Consider the following 19,062-nt stretch of genomic DNA (forward strand, 5'->3'; position numbering starts at 1 on the left):
ACAAGAACTTTGGGAGGCAAGTATTGTTAGACCCATTTTACTACTGGGGAAACTGGGGCAAATAGAGATTATGTGATTTGCTCAGGGTCACACAATTAGTAGGGGCCTGAGGTAGTATTTGAATTAAGATCCGAATGGTGAAGGAACTAGAGATTGTGAATCTAGAGGGACATGATCACTCTCTTCAAGTATTTAAATGGCTCACCATAAGGAAGAAGGGTTAGATTTCTTCTGCTTGGCCCTGAGGTCAGAACAGGAAATAATGGGGGTGAGGGGGGTAGGGGAAGAAGTAAGATGGTAATTTTGGATTCCATACAAGGATTTATGGGTTTGCTCTCACTGGAGGTAACCAAGTAAAGGATGAATGATGACTAGTTAGGGATGTTGCAGATGGGATTCTCCTCCCAAGTCCACTGCACTCCCCCCAACCCAGCCCTTTTCAACTTCCTTTTGTGTACTGTCTTCCCGTATTAAAATGTAAGGTCCTAATCTGGCAAAAAGTGAACCTAACAAATGTTTAATTTCTTCAAAAAAAATGTAAGGAGGGGCAGGAAAAATCCTTTTTGTTTGTATTTGAATCTTCCATCTTTTCTCCCTCTCTCCACTTTTCTCCCCAACCCTTCTTTCCTCCTTCCCTTCCTCTCTTCCCTCCCTTCCCACCCTCAGATTTTATTAGTATATGAAATTCTTTTTCAAAAAGTTTCTCAATAGAACATCAAAGTGTATTGTTTTATTTTAAAAGGCAGGGTCATTTCCTGGCTAGCACTGGGGGAAAAATATTAAGTAGGTAAAATTTGCTTTTTATCTATACCTTTCTCTTTAACCTCCCCTCCATTTCAACCCCTTCTCTCCCTACATGTGACCTATCCTTAGATTCTGCCTACCCTTGCCCACTACCTAAACTTGCTCTCCAGAAAGGATATTTTTCAGTAACACACTCATTTGCCCAGGTATTTGCATGTAAACTTAGAGCTAAAAGTCCTAAACTGAAAACCTGAATTTGCATTTCGGAGTTTCAGAAATCTGTAAGAAGGTCGGAAAACTGACTGAGGCAAAAAAACAGTCTCTGTGCCCCTGAAACCATAACTAATCTAGGTACCTATGAGATCAGCTCTGGTAATTTCCAGTTGCCAGGGCCAACATGGGAACCATCCCCAAGAGAGATTGTAACTGTCCAAGTGGAACTACTCCAAGCATACAAGACTTTCAAAGTGACCTCTCAAACTCAAGTCTTTCCCCATTCCTATCCATCTGCCACTCAGCTGCTAAACTGTTTGCCCTAAAGTACAAGTATGACCTTGTCACCCTCCCTTTTGGTTCCCCCTCCATAAACTCCAGTATCTCCATATTACCTTCTGGATCATATATAAAATCATCTTTTTGAAATTTAAAATTCTTCACAAGCTGGCCCTGTCCTACCTTTCCAGTCATCACTCTACTACTGTTTAGCTCCACTGATCTTCTCACTGTTCCCACACAACACTCCATCTCTAACCTTTCACTTGTCATCTCTAGTCCTGGAAAGTCCCTCCTTATCTCTCATTCCTTGCTTTCTAGATCTCCTTCAAGACTTAGATCAAGTTCTACTTTTTTCAAGAAGCCTTCCTCCTCCCCTCAGCTAATGCCTTCCCCTGCATATCCATAGTTCTTTGTTTGCCAATTGTCTCTTCCATTAGAATGCAGCTCCTTAAAGGAAGGGATTATGTTTTTGCCCTTGTTGTAATCCCCAGAACTTAGCACAGTGCTTGGCACGTAGTATGTGCCTGATAAATGCTTGATGATTGACTAATGAATGACTAATGTGCAAGATCTCCCACAAGCCAGGCTTTCTCATCATAGGAGTTCTATCAGTGGACTCACTAGGACAGTATTCAATATCATCTCTCCACTTAAGAAGCTGAAGAGCTGCCCAATTGTAAGGTGTATTTATACTGAAATCTCAATAAAAATCACCTAAATAAAAGGAATTTTTTTCTCTATTAATATGAAGTGATGTGAGGGTTAAGGGATAGAGGCAAAGTGTTATGATGGAGAGAGTCCTGGACTAAGAAATGACCTGAGTCCAATTCCTATCTCAAATACTTAAATAGCTGTGTGACTAGAAAATCACATGGAACTTCTCAGTGACTGTTTTCTAATTTGTAAAATGAGGGACTTGGATTACATGGCTTCTGAGGTCTCTTCCAGGTCTAAATCTAGGATCCTATGATCTACGGATACATCCGTGATTTTATTAGCAGAGGAAACTCCTTCTACAGAGACAAGTTGGCACCTTCTCCAAAAAGTAGTCTTAGAGAGCTGCCTAGAGCAGTGAGAAATTAAGTGACTTGCCCAGGGTTACAGAGCCAGCATAAGTCAGAGGCAGGACTTGAACCCAGTCTTCCTGACTTTGAGGCCTACATTCTATCCACTACCTCCTCTATGTAACTGGACATTTTGCTACAAATTCCATTCTCTGAAGATAACTCCAGATACTCACTGAACCAATGGTTCCTATCTCTTTCAAAAGCAGATGGCCCTAGCTGTTTCCGCATGCATTTGAACCCTTGGCAATTTAAAACCATCTTTGGTCCCTTTCTTCCACGGGGTGTCTCAGGGCCACCTTTCTTCCCCCAATAAAAGCATTGCATTGCACACCTCAACAAAATTGTCTGTATATCCTTAATGTATCTTCAAGCCATTTTTCTGCAGTCAGCACCCTATACATTAGGGAAGGAATGGATGTGTGCTCTATGAGTTTCCTAGAATAGACATGAACCTTCATAATCAGACTCATTCCTTAATTTTGCTTACTTTTTTATGCAGCAGCATTCATACCACATCGCCAGACAAAGACAATGATGAACATGACCTGAGTAAAAAACAATGCAGTCATCCAAGTAACAAGTGCTGAGTTTGTGGAAAAAACAGCTCTCATTTTATTAAATAATATTGTTCATGCTGGTCTGTCTGAGGTACTCTGCCAGGCTAATTAGAACAGATCAATGTACACTTACCTCTGTAGAAGGCTGAAAGGTGTGTACTGACTGGATGTCATTAAAAATTTACTTGACCATGGGCATCAAATGTCCATGAGAGGATGACCCTGGTAAGCACTCAAGTTTCTATTTTGCACATGTCACAGTCAATGCATCAAAAATGCCATGTGCTCCATTACTATCACCCTAGCTTCCTAGCAGCTGATGTGCTATATATGTTGGAGAGGGTGGTATCAATTAACTATGTTATCTATAAAGCCATCCTTGCAATTACGACCACTTCACAATTTATCATTAACACATTTGACAGATTTTTTTCCAAAGTAACATTTATTTAAAGGTTAATCAAAATTCTTCGAAACGCATTTATTATAATGTGATTTTTGATAATTGGCTAAATCAGTGGCTCTTAAGGAAAACACCCTTGTATCAGTCCTATTGCATACACACCACGGTGCCAAAAAAGCAGCAGAGCAAAGGAAATACATATTATAAATGTTCATTTCAGAACTCGTTATGAAAGATCATATATTAATGCAATCAGGTGGTACGTTTACATGCTCATTAGTAATCCATCATTAGTCCAAACTATTAGGAAAAAAATGAACAACTAGTTATTCAGAATGCCCAGAATAGTATTTCAGATTTAAACACTCAGAAAAAGAGAATTGGATAAGTTCATAGCTTGTCTTTGGTCTTTTAAAGTCTATCAATAAATCATTAATTGGGCATATCAGAAACTATAGTCTTTTCTAACTATTGATTTCCCATGCCATTCTACCTACCCTAAGGGAAGGAAACCCCGTCTCCTAACTCTCCAAACACAGCACAAAAGACATTTCTAAAGAATTCCTGATGAAAAAAAAAAAAAGAATTCCTGATGAGCTGTGTGTTTAAAGTTCACGTTTTAATATACTACATGCTGCTTTAACTGAAATAGCCACTTTCTTATGTTTAATTGTAAGCTAAATCCTATCCTTGTATGCTGAGGTGGTTTGGCCATAATCTTATAAATCAAATAATTCTAAAAAGGATAAGTATCAAGTCACATCAATCTCTTAAATATAAGCCACTACACATACATGTACTTGAAAAATGCTTATTAACTAAGAGCACTAGAAAAAATATTGAAAAGGAAAGCTATGTGAGTGAATAACTGACTTTTAATACTCTGTTTTCTTGTTAACATCATGGATCTGTCCTTCAAAATGTATAACTTGGGAAACTGGAAATGCAACATTGTCTAGCTTACTGCCTCAAAGAATTCTCTAGATTCTTCATGGGCTTATGTAGTATACATTTTTATAATATGACAAAATCCATATAGGAAACAGCAGTACTTTTTCCACTAATTTAGTGGAAAATTCTTTTGCAGCAACAATTGGGGTGTCAGAAGTACTCTGCCAGGCTAATTAGAATAGGTCAATGTAGCCATAGGATAGGATCATAGAATGTAGAATGGAAAGAACCTGAAGGATCATTGTTTCAAAACCCAACATTTTACAGAAAAGGAAATCAAATCTAAGATATTAAGGAAGGATGTAGGTTGGCACACTGTCCAGAAACAAGAATGGCTGATAAATTTTTGATCTATTGTTTAGAATTTTGGAACAAAATTCAGGAGATAAAAGAGAAATCCTAGTTCTACTCAGCAAGAATTTACTTGTGTAATTCAATTAAAATATTACAAATATATATTTATTATTTTCATGTACAAAGTAAGATGCTAAGAGAATTATAAAAAAGAATAACACAAAGGGAATATTCCACAAAGGCCTAGATATCTCTATTGAATTATCAAAAATGTAAATTATATTGGGAGAGCCCTTAAACAGTTTGAGAAGGGTTAAGCACTTTGATCATTGGATGATACCAGATGATAGTAAACAGGAAATATATTGAGATTGATTGAAATTATTATGTATATCTCTAGGCATAAGATGTCAATCCAGAATCAAATATTCCATCAAAATGATTCCAGCAACAGGCCTGTCTAGTGGTGATCGAAGGAAATTCTCTAATGGGGGAAGTGTTAAATTCTCTCCCCTCCCAACCCCCAGCACCACTGGCCAGAGAATGACCTTGTGAAACTTGGAAAGTCAGAAATAGGGACTTCCCATTATCACTGCACGGCCCTGGAGCAGCAGTGGCTGACATTAGTGTCTGCATCAGAGGTTAAGAGACTCACCAAAGGCTGACTCTACAAGGGCACTAACCCTTGGAAAGTTACACTGAAAGGGAATTTCATGAGGAATCCACAAAGGACTTCTCAGCAAGTGAGATCTGTGAGTTTCCCCATTGGCCACAAGAGCTCTATAAATTAGAATCTACTTTTTCCAGGGACCATTATGTTTGAGAGGACTCTTGGCTTAGGGGTAGTAGGGAGAGATATCTATAATAACTGTCCTTACCAAATAAGATTAATAAATATCCTTTTACAAAAGCTAATAAAATTTAGATCACTAATGGTTAATAGGGTATACACCAAATGAAGGTATTAGGAACCAGAACCCTGGAGAGGAGGGCATAGTCAGCCACCCTCTGGGGCCGCACCCACCACTGGAAATAGGAATTGGGGAAGTAGTCCTGGAGTGGGTGCTACAATCTTTTTGTTTTAAGTCACTACCCTCAAAGCAGACTAAGGAACAAGATAGAATAGAAAACTGCAAAGACAATCCTACAAAAGATCCTAGGAGGGAGGAATTATTTCTGTCTGAAGGCAAAGAATCAGGGCTCTTTCTGGGCAAGTCACTTGACGTCTTTCTCATCGGGAAAATGAGGGATATGGACTTCATGACCATCAAGGTCTAAATCCATGAATCTTTGGGGAGTCATTAGAGCTGTGCCTTGGAGGATGAGCTGGGTAAATGATGTGGTTTTGAGAGAAGTGATGATATTATTAAAGCTATAAATGAATCAATGCATAAGCATTTATTAATCTCTCACTAGGTGTTAGCCTCTATGCTAAGCATGGAGAATACAAATATAAAAGACAGACAGTCTCTGTTCTCAAGGAGCTTACATTTTAATAAAGGGAGACAACACATATCAGGGAATAGGGACCATAAAGGGGGTTTTGATGTGGAAACCACAGGAGTGAATATCTAGAGCAATGGATTGACAAGGTTAGTATTGCTCTATTTCATGAGCAAGAGGCAGGGCGTACAAGATGGGGGGAAGTCTAACGAAGTGTTCTCAATGTCAATAACAATAGTGTAGCAGAAGGATGGTGCTGAAACATGATCAGGGAGCTGAGACCCGCTAGAGGTGACCAATTCTTTCCAATCAGAAGAGTATGGCACCAGGGAGGAAGCAGAGGTACTATTGGGAGGGTGGCACAGTGGCAGCCACTACAGCCATATAAATAATTGTTCATTAGCAAGTTTGCTCTGACATTAAGTATAAAGTATATTGGAATAGCGATAGACAGAGATAGGGATGACAAGGAAGGGTCTATAGGTCTATTTCCACTGGCAGTGGAAATGGGTGGACAAACATGAGAAAAAAATATTGCTAATAGAATGTAATATACATGTGACAATTACTGTCATTTACACTAGTCTGTAAAGATATCAGAGATTCCTACTCATCATTTTATTCAGAGCATGGTACACAACAGGTTATGTGTTCAATGTCAAATGCACCAAATAAAAATCATTTCAACATCATCCAAGTGAAAGATTGGATTCAGCATCTGCAACTTCCTTCATCAAAGGAATGAGGCAAGATTGAATTTGGTGAAGAATTTCACAATGTAGACAGCCAGTTCCAAATGTGCATCTGTTGACCAGGGTCAAGACCACAAATAGGATGTGGGAATGGGTGTCAAAACGTGGTGCCCACATATTTCATTCCCGTTTCAAGAAGATTCAAGTTAGGAAAAGTATTTCATAAAGGTTTCTATCCAGTGGCTTTTTTTAATAACTCATTCAGCCATCTAAGGTTCTCAGTCACTTGGGGAAAAGCTCCTGAACTGCTCAGACATGGAAAGAAAAGATGAGTCTCTATAGGAAGCAGGATATCTTAGTGCCACCCTACGTAGTACGTGTACAAGCATTCATGGATTCTTAGAAGAGAATACAAGATTGAAATAGACACTGGGAGCCAGATTACTACAATCTCTTGGAGAAATGGTTTCACAGTCAATAATATGACAAGGGAACAAATTCACACTGAGCAGCTTTTCTACTACTTTCTACTAAATACAAATAAAAACATGATATATAGATTTTCTCCAAACCATCAGAAATAATGAAATATTTTCTATTTAGTACTGAAGAAGAAAAATATCTGTATCACTTAAGAAAACTTAAAATATGTGTCAATCTGTCACTGAATTGAAATGAGCAGCAATGACAAGCGGCTGTTATAAAACCTACTCCTGCTGTGAATCCTCCACACACAAAGACTATTTCCAAACTGGTTACAGTAAAGTAGCCCCCCCCACCCCAGTTCTTTTTTATTTGTTCCAATGGCCAAAAACAGATCCAAAACAGATCATAGAAAGCATGCATTTATTAGATTCTGATTAATTCTTTCCTGCTTCCATGTCAAAGGGGTGATAACAGTCTTCATAAATCCCAAATAAGTGAAAAATGGACAACACATGCCAATGACCCAGGGAGAAATAAAGATTTGTCAACCTTTATTATGCTCCTTCCTTTCTTTATTCATACTCTGATTGAAGGGCCAGAGGGTGAAGTACTAAATTCCTCCCAAGATCTTTATCTGAGATCTGAACTTTCCAGGTAACTCTCTACTTTTCAGCAGCAGCTGAACTCCATGGAACATCATGCCCCCCATGCCTGGTACCCTTTGGTTCTTCCTCTCCACCTTTTCAGCTTCCTTTTGTGTGTTGCCTTCTCCCCTTAGACAGTGAACTCTGTGAGGTCAAGGATGAGCTTTCTTTTTCTTATTTGTATCCCAGCACTTAGCACAGTGCCTGGCTCATAGTAGGTACCTAATAAATATTATTTTATTATGTATTTGAATATAGGTGTGGCTACTATCCTCAAAATGCATTATATTTCAAACAAAATAATAAAGTCACATTATTAAGAGCCAAGTTATGACAAATCAGTATTTATTACATGTAGATAGGGAGTCTTTCATTCATTTATTAGCCATGTATTTATTAAACACTGTGTGCTTAGCAATCTACTCAAATATTTCAGTTTCATATTTGTGATCAATTCTTATATTAATCTAAGCACAAGTTCAATGCAAGCAGTAGTTTATCTCTATCCTTGCTTACTGTCTAACACATGCCTTCCCAAGTAGGGAGGAGTTACTTCAATGTTTCCATTTTTAAAGAAGGCAACCTCAAATGCCCTCTTCTAGCTTATCTGGCTTCAGGCTACAAATCAGAGTAAGGGGAAAAAAATAGATGGTAAAAATAAAGGTGTTACCCTAACAGAGGAGATGACAGTGTTACATGGACCGAAGACAAATCATCATATTGAAGTTTTGTCCATGGTACCACCATTCCTCCTGTCATTCAAGTTCAAAAGCACAGTCATCTTTGACTCTTCTCCCATATCCACTATACCGAGTCCCCACACCATGTGATTTCTTTTGGAAATTCCTGTCACATCAATCCCAGTCTTTCCAGGGTCCTGCCACACACTTAATTCTTATCAACTCATGCTTGAATTTCTGTGAAAAATGTCTAACTGGTTTCATCATTTCTAATCTCTTCCACCTCCATCCCTAACCTAACCCTTCATACTACAACAGGTGAATCTTCCTAAAATATTTAATTTAATTCTGGTTTAATTATGTTCATCTGTACTCAAGAATCTACATAGTTTTTCTTTTGCTCAAAAGGTAAATTCTAAATTCTTCAGCCTACCGTTTAAGGTAATCTGCTTCCAACCTACCTATCCTACTTAAGCTAATTCTAAATCTAGGGCAGTGACTGCCTAGACACATCTCAGCTGATGCCACAGGAGCTGGTGACTTGGACCAATCCCTGTCCATTATCTACTACCTTAGTTTGTCCTGCATTCAGTATTCTGAATTTGACTAACTTTTCCAAAGTTAACCAAGGTTCCCCAATCTTATCATTCATTGGCTCTTTGTCCCCCCCTCCCCACAACCTCACCTACTCTGGGGTAAGTTGTTACTTATAGGGTTGCTAATTGTAGACATAGTTATGGGCTCAAAGTAAGGATTTTTCCCAGCAAGAGGGTAGGAAAGGCATCCATTGTACAAACATGAAGAATGTACAAAACAGATAATTTAATTTCACATACACACAGAATGCTAAGCAATAAAGAATCATAGAATGATTTGAAAAGAATACAATAAAGTATCAGTATTAAGAAAATCAACTGGGAAGCTAATATTCAAATATAGGACATAAATAAAGGAGTTTTTGTTTGTTTTGGGTTTACATTGCTGGTTGCTGTTTTGTTTGTATTGTTTTGTTAAGGCTTCCTATTAACCATGATACATTTCATCTCTGGTGACCACCGTCTAATTAAACACTAAAAGTGGCTCCTCTCTTACTCAATTTCTTTTGGCACCTGTCTTTGCCTGCCACTGGTACTGGTTCTGCTGCAACTGCTCTTGTTTGTCCTTCGTTTTGAAGGATACCAATGACCTCACATGGTAATGTCTTGCCGTAAGCACAGATTGGACTTAAGTGAAGTGGGGTTCTACAAAGTCATCAGCCTCACTTTCTCTTCCAGAATCATCACCATCCAGTGGCAAGTCAGAACCATTGGAGATGGCCCAAGGAAGAGTGGACAACCTTGATGTCTTCTGTGTCTGATGAAGCTTTAGGCACTCCACGTCACCTGCTTCAGCCACTTTTCTGGCCATTGAAGCAAATTGTACTCAACTCCCCAATCTTCACATACTTGGAGTATACATTCCTCCTAACTCACGGATGGGCTTGAGACCCATTGAACCCTCTCAACCTGGTTTAGCCCTCCTAGTGAGATGGTTTTACCAGTGTATGGCTACAGCTTCTTAGAACCACAGGTGAGAGTTAAGTAACAGGTAGACACCAAAGGGGATAAGCAGCCCTGAAACGGGGTTTGCAAACCATCACACCAGAGGTGCTAGTTCTCCTTGAACACTCCCACCACTCAGGCAAACACAGTGCAGTCACTGCCTCACTAGCCTCCCTAGACCTCATGAATTTCTGAAGCTCACACAATCATCTGGACTTGTTCACCTCATAGTTGCTGTTCACTCATCTAGTCTGAGAAGGAGGCACAAGAAAAGAGATAGTTCCACCATAAGTACAGACTTACCTAAGTAGGACACATGTTTATGGCTGTATAAGGATAGGTCAGAGATAAGGCTTCCTCTGTTTTCCTCACTGAACTCTCCCAAAATGGTCCCCATGTGCTTGGAAGCTGGAAGGAAGAGGAGGGATGAGATTTGAGCTCCCCCTTTATTGTTTCCACAGAGTTCCAATTCATCAGTCAATTAAAAGATTTTTCATCATTATATTGTACAAATTTTTGAGTCATTATGACTGACAGAAGGAATCAGAGGAAATCAGTACATGTGAAAGAGGAGAAGTCTATGTACTTGACTGGAATGCTGGAAGGGACTATCACTAGTAGGTGCTACTTAAATGTAAACACTTTCCTTACTGTACCTATAGAATAGTACACTTCCCCATTAAAAAATGCTTTCCCCCTCTATTTCTCCTTCCCCCTCTCCTCTTCTTTTCACTCTTTTTCTTTCTACTTCCTCCTAAATCAGGTACATCAGGGGAATGATGTAGATATAGTTTATCTATATTTTAACAGGTTACTTGTTAAAGTATACAATAATAATTTTACAGAAAAGAAAGAGAGATGTGAGTTAGGCAATAGAACAAGTAAATGAATTTAGAATTAGTTGAATTACCAGACTCACAGAACAATCATCAGTGGGTTGATGTGAACTTGGTAGGACATTTCTAGTTGTGTCCCAAGGATCCATGGTTGGTCCTGCGCTATTTCACATTTTTAAAAGTCAATAAAGATCTAGAATATATGTTTTTTTCATATTTGCAAATAACACAAAACTATAAGAAATAGTTAACAAATTGGATGACAGACTCAGAATCTAAAAAGGTCTTGAGAGACTAGAGCATTTGGCTAAATCTAACAAGATGAAATCCAAAAGGAATAAATGTAAAGTCTTACATTTAGGTTCAAAAAATCAATTTCACGAGTACAAAATGAGAAGGAGTGTTTTAGCAGCAGGTATGGGTTGGACTAACTGGCCTCTGACAAATTTTACAACTGTAAAATACTATGACCCTGATTATAGGTGAAACGAAGAAACAAATGCTCTAATGGATTCATGAGAGTTGGCTGTGTTTGTTTTTATTAAGTGTCAGACAATATGCTATTGTATACATTTTTTATAAAATTTTTGAAGGCTAAGGTGAAATCTAAGAAATCCATATACACTAAATATGTGACTTGTCCAGAGCCACATAGCTGGTAAATGTCAGAAGTAGGATTTGAGGCCATGCTTTCATGATCCAAGGCCAGGTCTGTAACAACTATGCCATATAAAACCTGGATGGCAAAAACTTCAAAAATATATTCAAATTTGCAAAATAAAAGAGGACAGGTATCCATGTTGCAATTATTAATAAGCCAGTGCTTCATGAATACTTTTTTCAAGGAGTTTTAAAAGATGTTCAATATGGTCATAGTGATGATCAAAATCATAAAAAATAAAATTACTAATATCTAAAGAGGAAGGAAATGCTTATGAATGTATGTAGCAACCGTTTCAGAATGAGTCAATAAGATCAGATCACCTACTAATCAAGACAAAGGTCAAAATCAATACCAAAATATGAGAAAGAATAAAGATAGGATGAAATTACATGTGTTTCCAATCCATATTTTTAAACTCAATAGTGTCCCAGAGGTCCTACATAGCTGCAAATAATGGAAAGCCATGATCTCAGGAGAATCAAAATTGCAAGTTACCCAAAGATGACAAAAAGATGGCAAATGAGTATAAGACAGCAGCATTTATTACCAGTGATATTTTGCAGGTAATCATTAACATAAAATATACCAAATAGAACATGTATAACTGAAAAAAGTGGCAGCACAAGCATGCATTAAGAGAGAAGGATGACAAACAGCACCCAAATACTAAATAAAAAAAGAGGAAAGATTCTAGCTCATTGCCAGGATCTTTAATAGAGGATATGCTGAGAGACACAGATAAGTATCACAACAAATAAGAAAGCTTAGAAGAGTTGTGGTTGGAACTGGTGAAAGGAGCATTGACATCAATGAGACTGCGAAACTGCTCTGCATAGTTGTTTTAATATAACACTTTGCATTGGACAGTGCCGAATCAGAAATTTAATCTCTACTTAGGATGAACACAAGTGAATGGGAGTAACATTCGTGTTCTTTTGACTGCTTTAATTTGACTCACTTAATTCTAAACAAGTTCTTCCCATCTACCTGCCCTCCTGTTTGTTACATCTTTTCTCTCTAGAATCCATGTTTTTCCTGATTGTCATTCCAGTACATTTTTATGATTCATGACTGGATTATTAAAAATATATGCATTAAAAATAATGTTAAAGATGTGGAGGGGCGGAGTCAAGATGGGGAAGTAGAAGCAGAGATTTGCTAGAGCTCTCCCCCCAAGCCCAGTCAAATGCCTGTAAAAAGAAGGCTCTAAACAAATTCTGGAGCTGCAGAACCCACAGAATGATGAAGTGAAGCAAATCTCCAGCCCAAGACAACCTAGAAGGTTGATGGGGAAGCATTTATCTATCGTGCTGTTCTGGGAGTAGAGCACAGTACAAGTGAGGGCCATGGTCTGCACAGACAAGACCCAAACAGGCATAGAGGGAGAAGGAGGGTGGACCTGAATCTCTGACTCCTGTTGTGGTTTCTAGACTTCACAACCCCAAAACACCAAGGACAAATTGGAAGGTCAGAGGAAAAAACCTGTGTGACCTATGTGAAAGAGTAGAGTGGTATGGTCCCAGCCCCAGGGCAGCAAAGGGGAGGGTTTGAGGAGACTGCCACAGCCACAGCAGCTGCTGTCTCTAGAGTTTTAGGCCTACAGATTTTGGGGGAATGGAGCGGCTAACAGTACACCCTTTACCCTCACTGGAAGCAGAGAACCACCTTGACAAAGAACTCAAAAGTCAAGTAAATGACTGGGGAAATGAGTAAACACTGGAAAAGACTATAGATTCTTACTTTGGTGACAAGGAAGAGCAAAATATACAAACAGAAGACAGCAAAGTCAAAGCTCCTACATTCAAAGCCTCCAAGAAAAACATGAATTGGTCTCAGGCCATGGAAGAGCTCAAAAAGAATTATGAAAATCAAGTAAGAGAAGTACAGCAAAAATTGGGAAGAGAAATGAGAGGGATGCAAGAAAATCATGAAAAACAGGTCAACTGCTTGCTAAAGGGGACCCAAAAATGCTGAAGAAAATACACCTTGAAAAATAGACTAACCCAAATGGCAAAAGAGATCCAAAAAGTCAATCAGGAGATGAATGCCTTAAAAAGCAGAATTGATCAAATGGAAAAGGAGGTCCACAAGCTCACTGAAGAAAATAATTCCTTAAAGATTAGAATGGAGGAGATGGAAGCTAATGACTTTATGAAAAATCAGGAAATTATAAGACAAAAACAAAGGCATAAAAATAATAGCAGACAATGTGAAATATCTCATTGAAAAAACAATCAACCTGGAAAATAGATGGAGAGACAATTTTAAAATTATTGGACCACCTAAAAGCCATGATCAAAAAAAGAGCCTAGGCATCATCTTTTAAGAAATTGTCAAGGAAAACTGCCCTGATATTCTAGAACCAGAGGGTAAAATAGAAATGGAAAGAATCCACTGATTGCCTCCTGAAAGAGACCCCAAAAGGAAAACTCCTAGGAATATTGTAACCAAATTCCAGGGTTCCCAGGTTAAGGAGAAAATATTGTAAGCAGCCAGAAAGAAACAATTCAAGTATTGTGGAAACACAATTAGGATAACACAAGATCTAGAAGCTTCTATATTAAAGGATCAGAGGGCTTGGAATACGATATTCCAGAGGTGAAAGGAGTTAGAATTAAAGCCAAGAATCCCCTATCCAGCAAAACTGAATATGATATTTAAGGGGAAAGTGATCAATCAATGAAATAGAGGATTTTCAAGCATTCTTGATGAAAATCTCAGAGCTGAATAGAAAATCTGAATTTCAAACACAAGAATCAAGAGAAGCATGAAAAGGTAAACAGGAAAGAGAAGAGACTTACTAAAGTTGAACTGTTTACATCCCTACATGGAAAGACAACATTTGTAACTCTTGAGACTTTCTCATTATTAGGATAGATGGAGGAATTATATATATGTATATATATATAGACAGAGGGCACAGGTTGAGTTGAATATGAAGGGATGATATCTTAAAAAAACAAGATTAACAGCTGAGACAGGAATATATTGGGGAGGAGAAAGGCTGAAATAGAATGGAGCAAATTATTTCTCATATAAAAGAGGCAAGAAAAAGCTTTTTCAATGGAGGAGAAGGGGGGAGGTGAAAGGGAAAGAGTGAACTTTACTCTCAAGATCTGGCTTAAGGAGGAAATAATACGTAGTATGAAAATCAGTCTTACATTGTAGGAAAGTAGGGGGGAAGGGAATGAGAGGGTTGGGAGGAGGATGGAAGGGCAAATGGGAGGAAAGGGTAATTAGAAGTAAATACTTTTGAGGATGGACAAGATCAAAAGAGAAAACAGAATAAATGGGGAGCAGGATAGGATGGAGGGAAATACAGTTAGTATTTCATATCATGACTGCTATGGAAGTGTTTATCATGACTATACATGTATAACCTATATCAAATTGTGTGCCTTCTCAGTGGGGATGGGTGGAGAGGGAGGAATGGAAAGAAGTTGGAACTCAAAGTTTTAAAAAAGAATGTTAAAAAATGTTTTTACATGCATTTGAAAAATAATACATACAGGCAATGGGGTATAGAAATCTATCTTACTCTATAAGAAAATAGGGAAGGGGATGAGAAAGGGGAGAGGTGTGACAGAAGAGAGAGAAGGTTGGGGGAAAAGATAATCAGAATGCAAGATATCTTGGGGCAGGGGGAGGGAAGAGATGGGGAGAAAATTTGGAACTCAAAATCTTGTGGAAGTGAATGTTGAAAACTAAAAATAAATTAATTAACTGAAAAGTGAATTTTAAAATTGCCTTTATATGTAAATAAAATACTAACAATACTAATAAAATACCAAAAAAATTAAAAATAAATGCTTGATACTCATTGAACAAACACTGTAAATGAACGAATTAATGAACATTTTATTAAATGCCTACTATGTGAATGAATGAAGAAAAGGATTTATTAAGCACTTTCTATGTAACAAACACTGTGACAAGTGATAATAAAAGCAGGAAAAATGAAGACAGTCTCTCTCAAATTGGAAGAGACAACACAAAAAAGAATTTTCAGTCACATGTCAGATGGAAAGGACCAGAAGACTTATGGATGCAACAATAGGTCACATTGCAAGGTTCTTAGATAGCATTTGTTGTTTAGATGACCCTTCCAAGGGAATGCAAAGCATAGAGACAGAGCAGACAATAAGACCTAAAGAATCTATAGTGATAGTAGCAAGACAGATGCTAAGTCCTGGTGGTCCGACATTTTATCAGAAGGTATAGAATTACTCTTGTTCATTTGTTCAACTGTGTCCAGTTCTATGTAACCCCATGAACCATAGTAATCCAGGTCTTTTTATCCTTCACTATCTCCCAAAGTCTGTCCAAGCTCATATTCATTGGATCCATGACACCATCATCCATCTCATCCTCTGCTATCCTCTTCTCCTTTCAAACTTTCCCATCATTGGGGTATTTTCCTTTGGTTCCTAGCTTCTCATTATGTAGCCAAAGTATTTTAAGCTTCAACTTTATTATTTTTCCCTCCAATGAGTAGTCTGAACTAATTTCTTGAAGTATTGACTGGTATAATGTTCTTGCTGTCCAAGGGTCTCTCAAAAGTCTTCTCCAACACCACAAATTGAACATGTCTATTCTGCAGCACTCAGCTTTCCTTATAGCCCAATTCTCACAGTCTTAAATTGCTACTGGAAAAAACATAGCCTTAACTCTATGGACTTTTGTCTACAGGGCAATGTCTCTGCTTTTTAGTATGCTGTCTATATGTTTTTTTTTTCCTTCAAAGAAGCAAACATCCAATTCCATGTTTGCAGTCACCCTCTACAGTGATCTTGGAGCCCAAGAATATAAAATCTGACACTACTTCCATTTTTTCTCCCTCAATGATCCAGGACATGATGAGATGAGTTGCCTATCTTACTTTTTTTTTTTTTAATGTTAAGCTTCAAGCAAGCTTTTACACTCTCCTCTTTGACCTTCATCAAGAAGTTTCTTTAATTCCTCTTCACTTTCTGCCATCAAAATGGTATCACATGTTTACATATCTGAGATTCTTCATATTTCTCCCAGGAACCATAATTCCAATTTTTGATTCATCCATTCTAGCATTTCACATAATGTACTTCACATAAAAGTCAAATATATAAGGGAACAATATGCAGCCTTACCATACTCCTTTCCCAATCTTAAACCCTGATCCATAACTTTTGGATAAGGATTGGCTCTAAGTGCTGGGCTAGTCAGGCTTGGGTGCAAAGTGGGGCTGGGCACAGACCAGGGCTGGAGAAGGCTCTACTGCTCCCCTCTCGGCATCATGGTCGCAGGAACAATCAATCGTTCCATGCTCAGTAATGACTGTTGCTTCTTGGCATACATATAGGTTCTTCCAGAGACAAATAAGATGATCTGGTACTCCCATCTCTTTGAGAATTTGCTACATGTTGTTGTGATTCGCAAAGTTAAAGACTTTAGTGTAGTCATCAAAGAAGAAGTAGTTTTGCTTTTATTTCTGGAACTCCCTTGCTTTCTCCATAATTCAATGAATGTTAACAATTTGGTCTTTAGTTCATCTGCCTCTTCAAAAACCAACCTGCACTTGTGGTAGTTCTTGGTTCACATTTTGCTGAAGCCAACTTACAAAAATTTATGCATAGCATCGTTGGCATGTGAGATGAGTACAATTGTTCAATAATTTGAACTTTTCTTGGCATTGTCCTTTTTTAGGACTGGAACATAAAGTGATCTTTTCTAATCCAGTGGCTATGGTTGAACTTTCCAAATTAACTGGCATGTTGACTACAGCACTTTAACATCATCTTTTAGGATTTTAAATCGCTCAGCTGGAATTCCCTCACCTCCACTAGCCTTATTGTTAGCAATGCTTCCTAAGGCCCACTTGACTTCATTCTCTAGGATGTCTGGTTCTAGATCAGTGACCACACCATCATGGTTATTGGTGGTGTTAACATTTTTCTTGTGTAGTTCTTTGAATTCATGCCACTTGTTAATCTATTCTACTTTTGTTAAGGTCTTATTATGTTTGGCTTTTATCATACCCATTTTTGAATGAAACATTCCCTTGCTATCCCTCATTTTCTTGAAAAGAGCTTGTGTTTTTCCCATTCTGTTATTTTCCTCTATTTCTTTATATTTCTCATTTAAGAAAACTTTCTTATCTCTCCTAACTATTCTCTGAAATTCTGTATTCAATTGAATATATCTTTCCCTTTCTCCTTTACCTTTCATTTTCCTTCTTTCTTTAGCTATTTGTAAAAAGCTTCATCAGACAGCCATTTCACTTCCTTGTTCTTTCTTTTCTTTGCGATGTTTTTTGTTGCTGCCCCTTGTACAATATTGCTAACCTCTGTCCATAGTTCTTCAGGTGCTCTATCTACCAGATCTAATTCCTTAAGTCATCACTTCCATTTCATATTCATAAGGGATGTTATTTAGGTCATACCTATATAGTCTGATGGTTTTCCTTACTTCCTTCAATTTGTGAAAATTTTGAAATTAGAAGTTCATGATCTGAAATACAATCAGCTCCAGACCTTGTTCTAACTGATTGCATAGTCAGTTGACTGCAAAATATAAAATCAATCTGATTTCAGTATTGAACTTCTGGTGATATCCGTGTGCAGAATTGCCTTTTAGGTTGTTGAAAAAGAGTGTTTGCTGTGACCAGCAAGTTATTATCTTCAAAACTCTCTTTTAGTTTCTTTTTTGCCTAATTTTGTAGTCCAAGGACAAATGACTGTTATTTCAATAATCTTTTGATTTCTACCCATCCTATGATGAATGTGACATTCTTTTTAATGTTATTTATAGGAGATATAGAATTCATAGAACTAATCTACCCTGGCTTCTTCAGCACCAGTGGTTGGAACATAGTTGTATTACTGTGATGCTGGGTGGTTTGCCTTGGATTTGGATAGATATCATTTTGTCATTTTCGAGATTATATCCCAGCACTACTTTTCTCACTCTTTTATTGACTATGAGGGCTACTACATCTCTTCTAAGGAATTCTTGCCCTCAGTAGTAGTATATGTAATGATCTCCTGAATTAAATTCAACCATTCCTGTTCATTTAGATTGACTGACACCCAAGATGTTAATGTTTAATCTTTCCATCTTCTGTTTGACCACATGCAGCTTACCTTAGTTCACAGATCTTTTATTGCTATGCAATATTGATCTTTACAGTATCAGAGTTTCCTTTCATCACTGGATGCTTTCTTTCAGCTTTGGCCCAGCCACTTCATTCTTTCTGGAACTGCATGTAATTGTTCTCCACCCTTCTGGAGCATGTTAGATATGTTCCAACCTGAGGGACTCATCTTCTCGTGTCATATCTTTTTATCATTTTAATAATATCCCTGCAGTTTTTTTTAGTAAAAATACTGGAGTGGTTTACCATTCCCTTCTCCAGTGGATCACCTTTTGTCAGAGCTCTCCAGTATGACCTGTCTGTCTTGCAAGAATAACTCAGAATGGCATAGATCATAGTTTCATTGAGATACGCAAGCCCTTTCACCATGACTAAACAATGATTTAGGACTAGGGTACAGAATTATTGACTTCCAATTCATCCAAACTCTATGGCTGTCAAGCAGGCCTGGAGAGGAAGAATGCCCCTGGTGGTAGTGGGCCTTTAAACCTTCCAG

The sequence above is a fragment of the Notamacropus eugenii genome, chromosome 4, assembly GCF_028372415.1.
Source record: "Notamacropus eugenii isolate mMacEug1 chromosome 4, mMacEug1.pri_v2, whole genome shotgun sequence".
NCBI classification, from domain to species: domain Eukaryota; kingdom Metazoa; phylum Chordata; class Mammalia; order Diprotodontia; family Macropodidae; genus Notamacropus; species Notamacropus eugenii.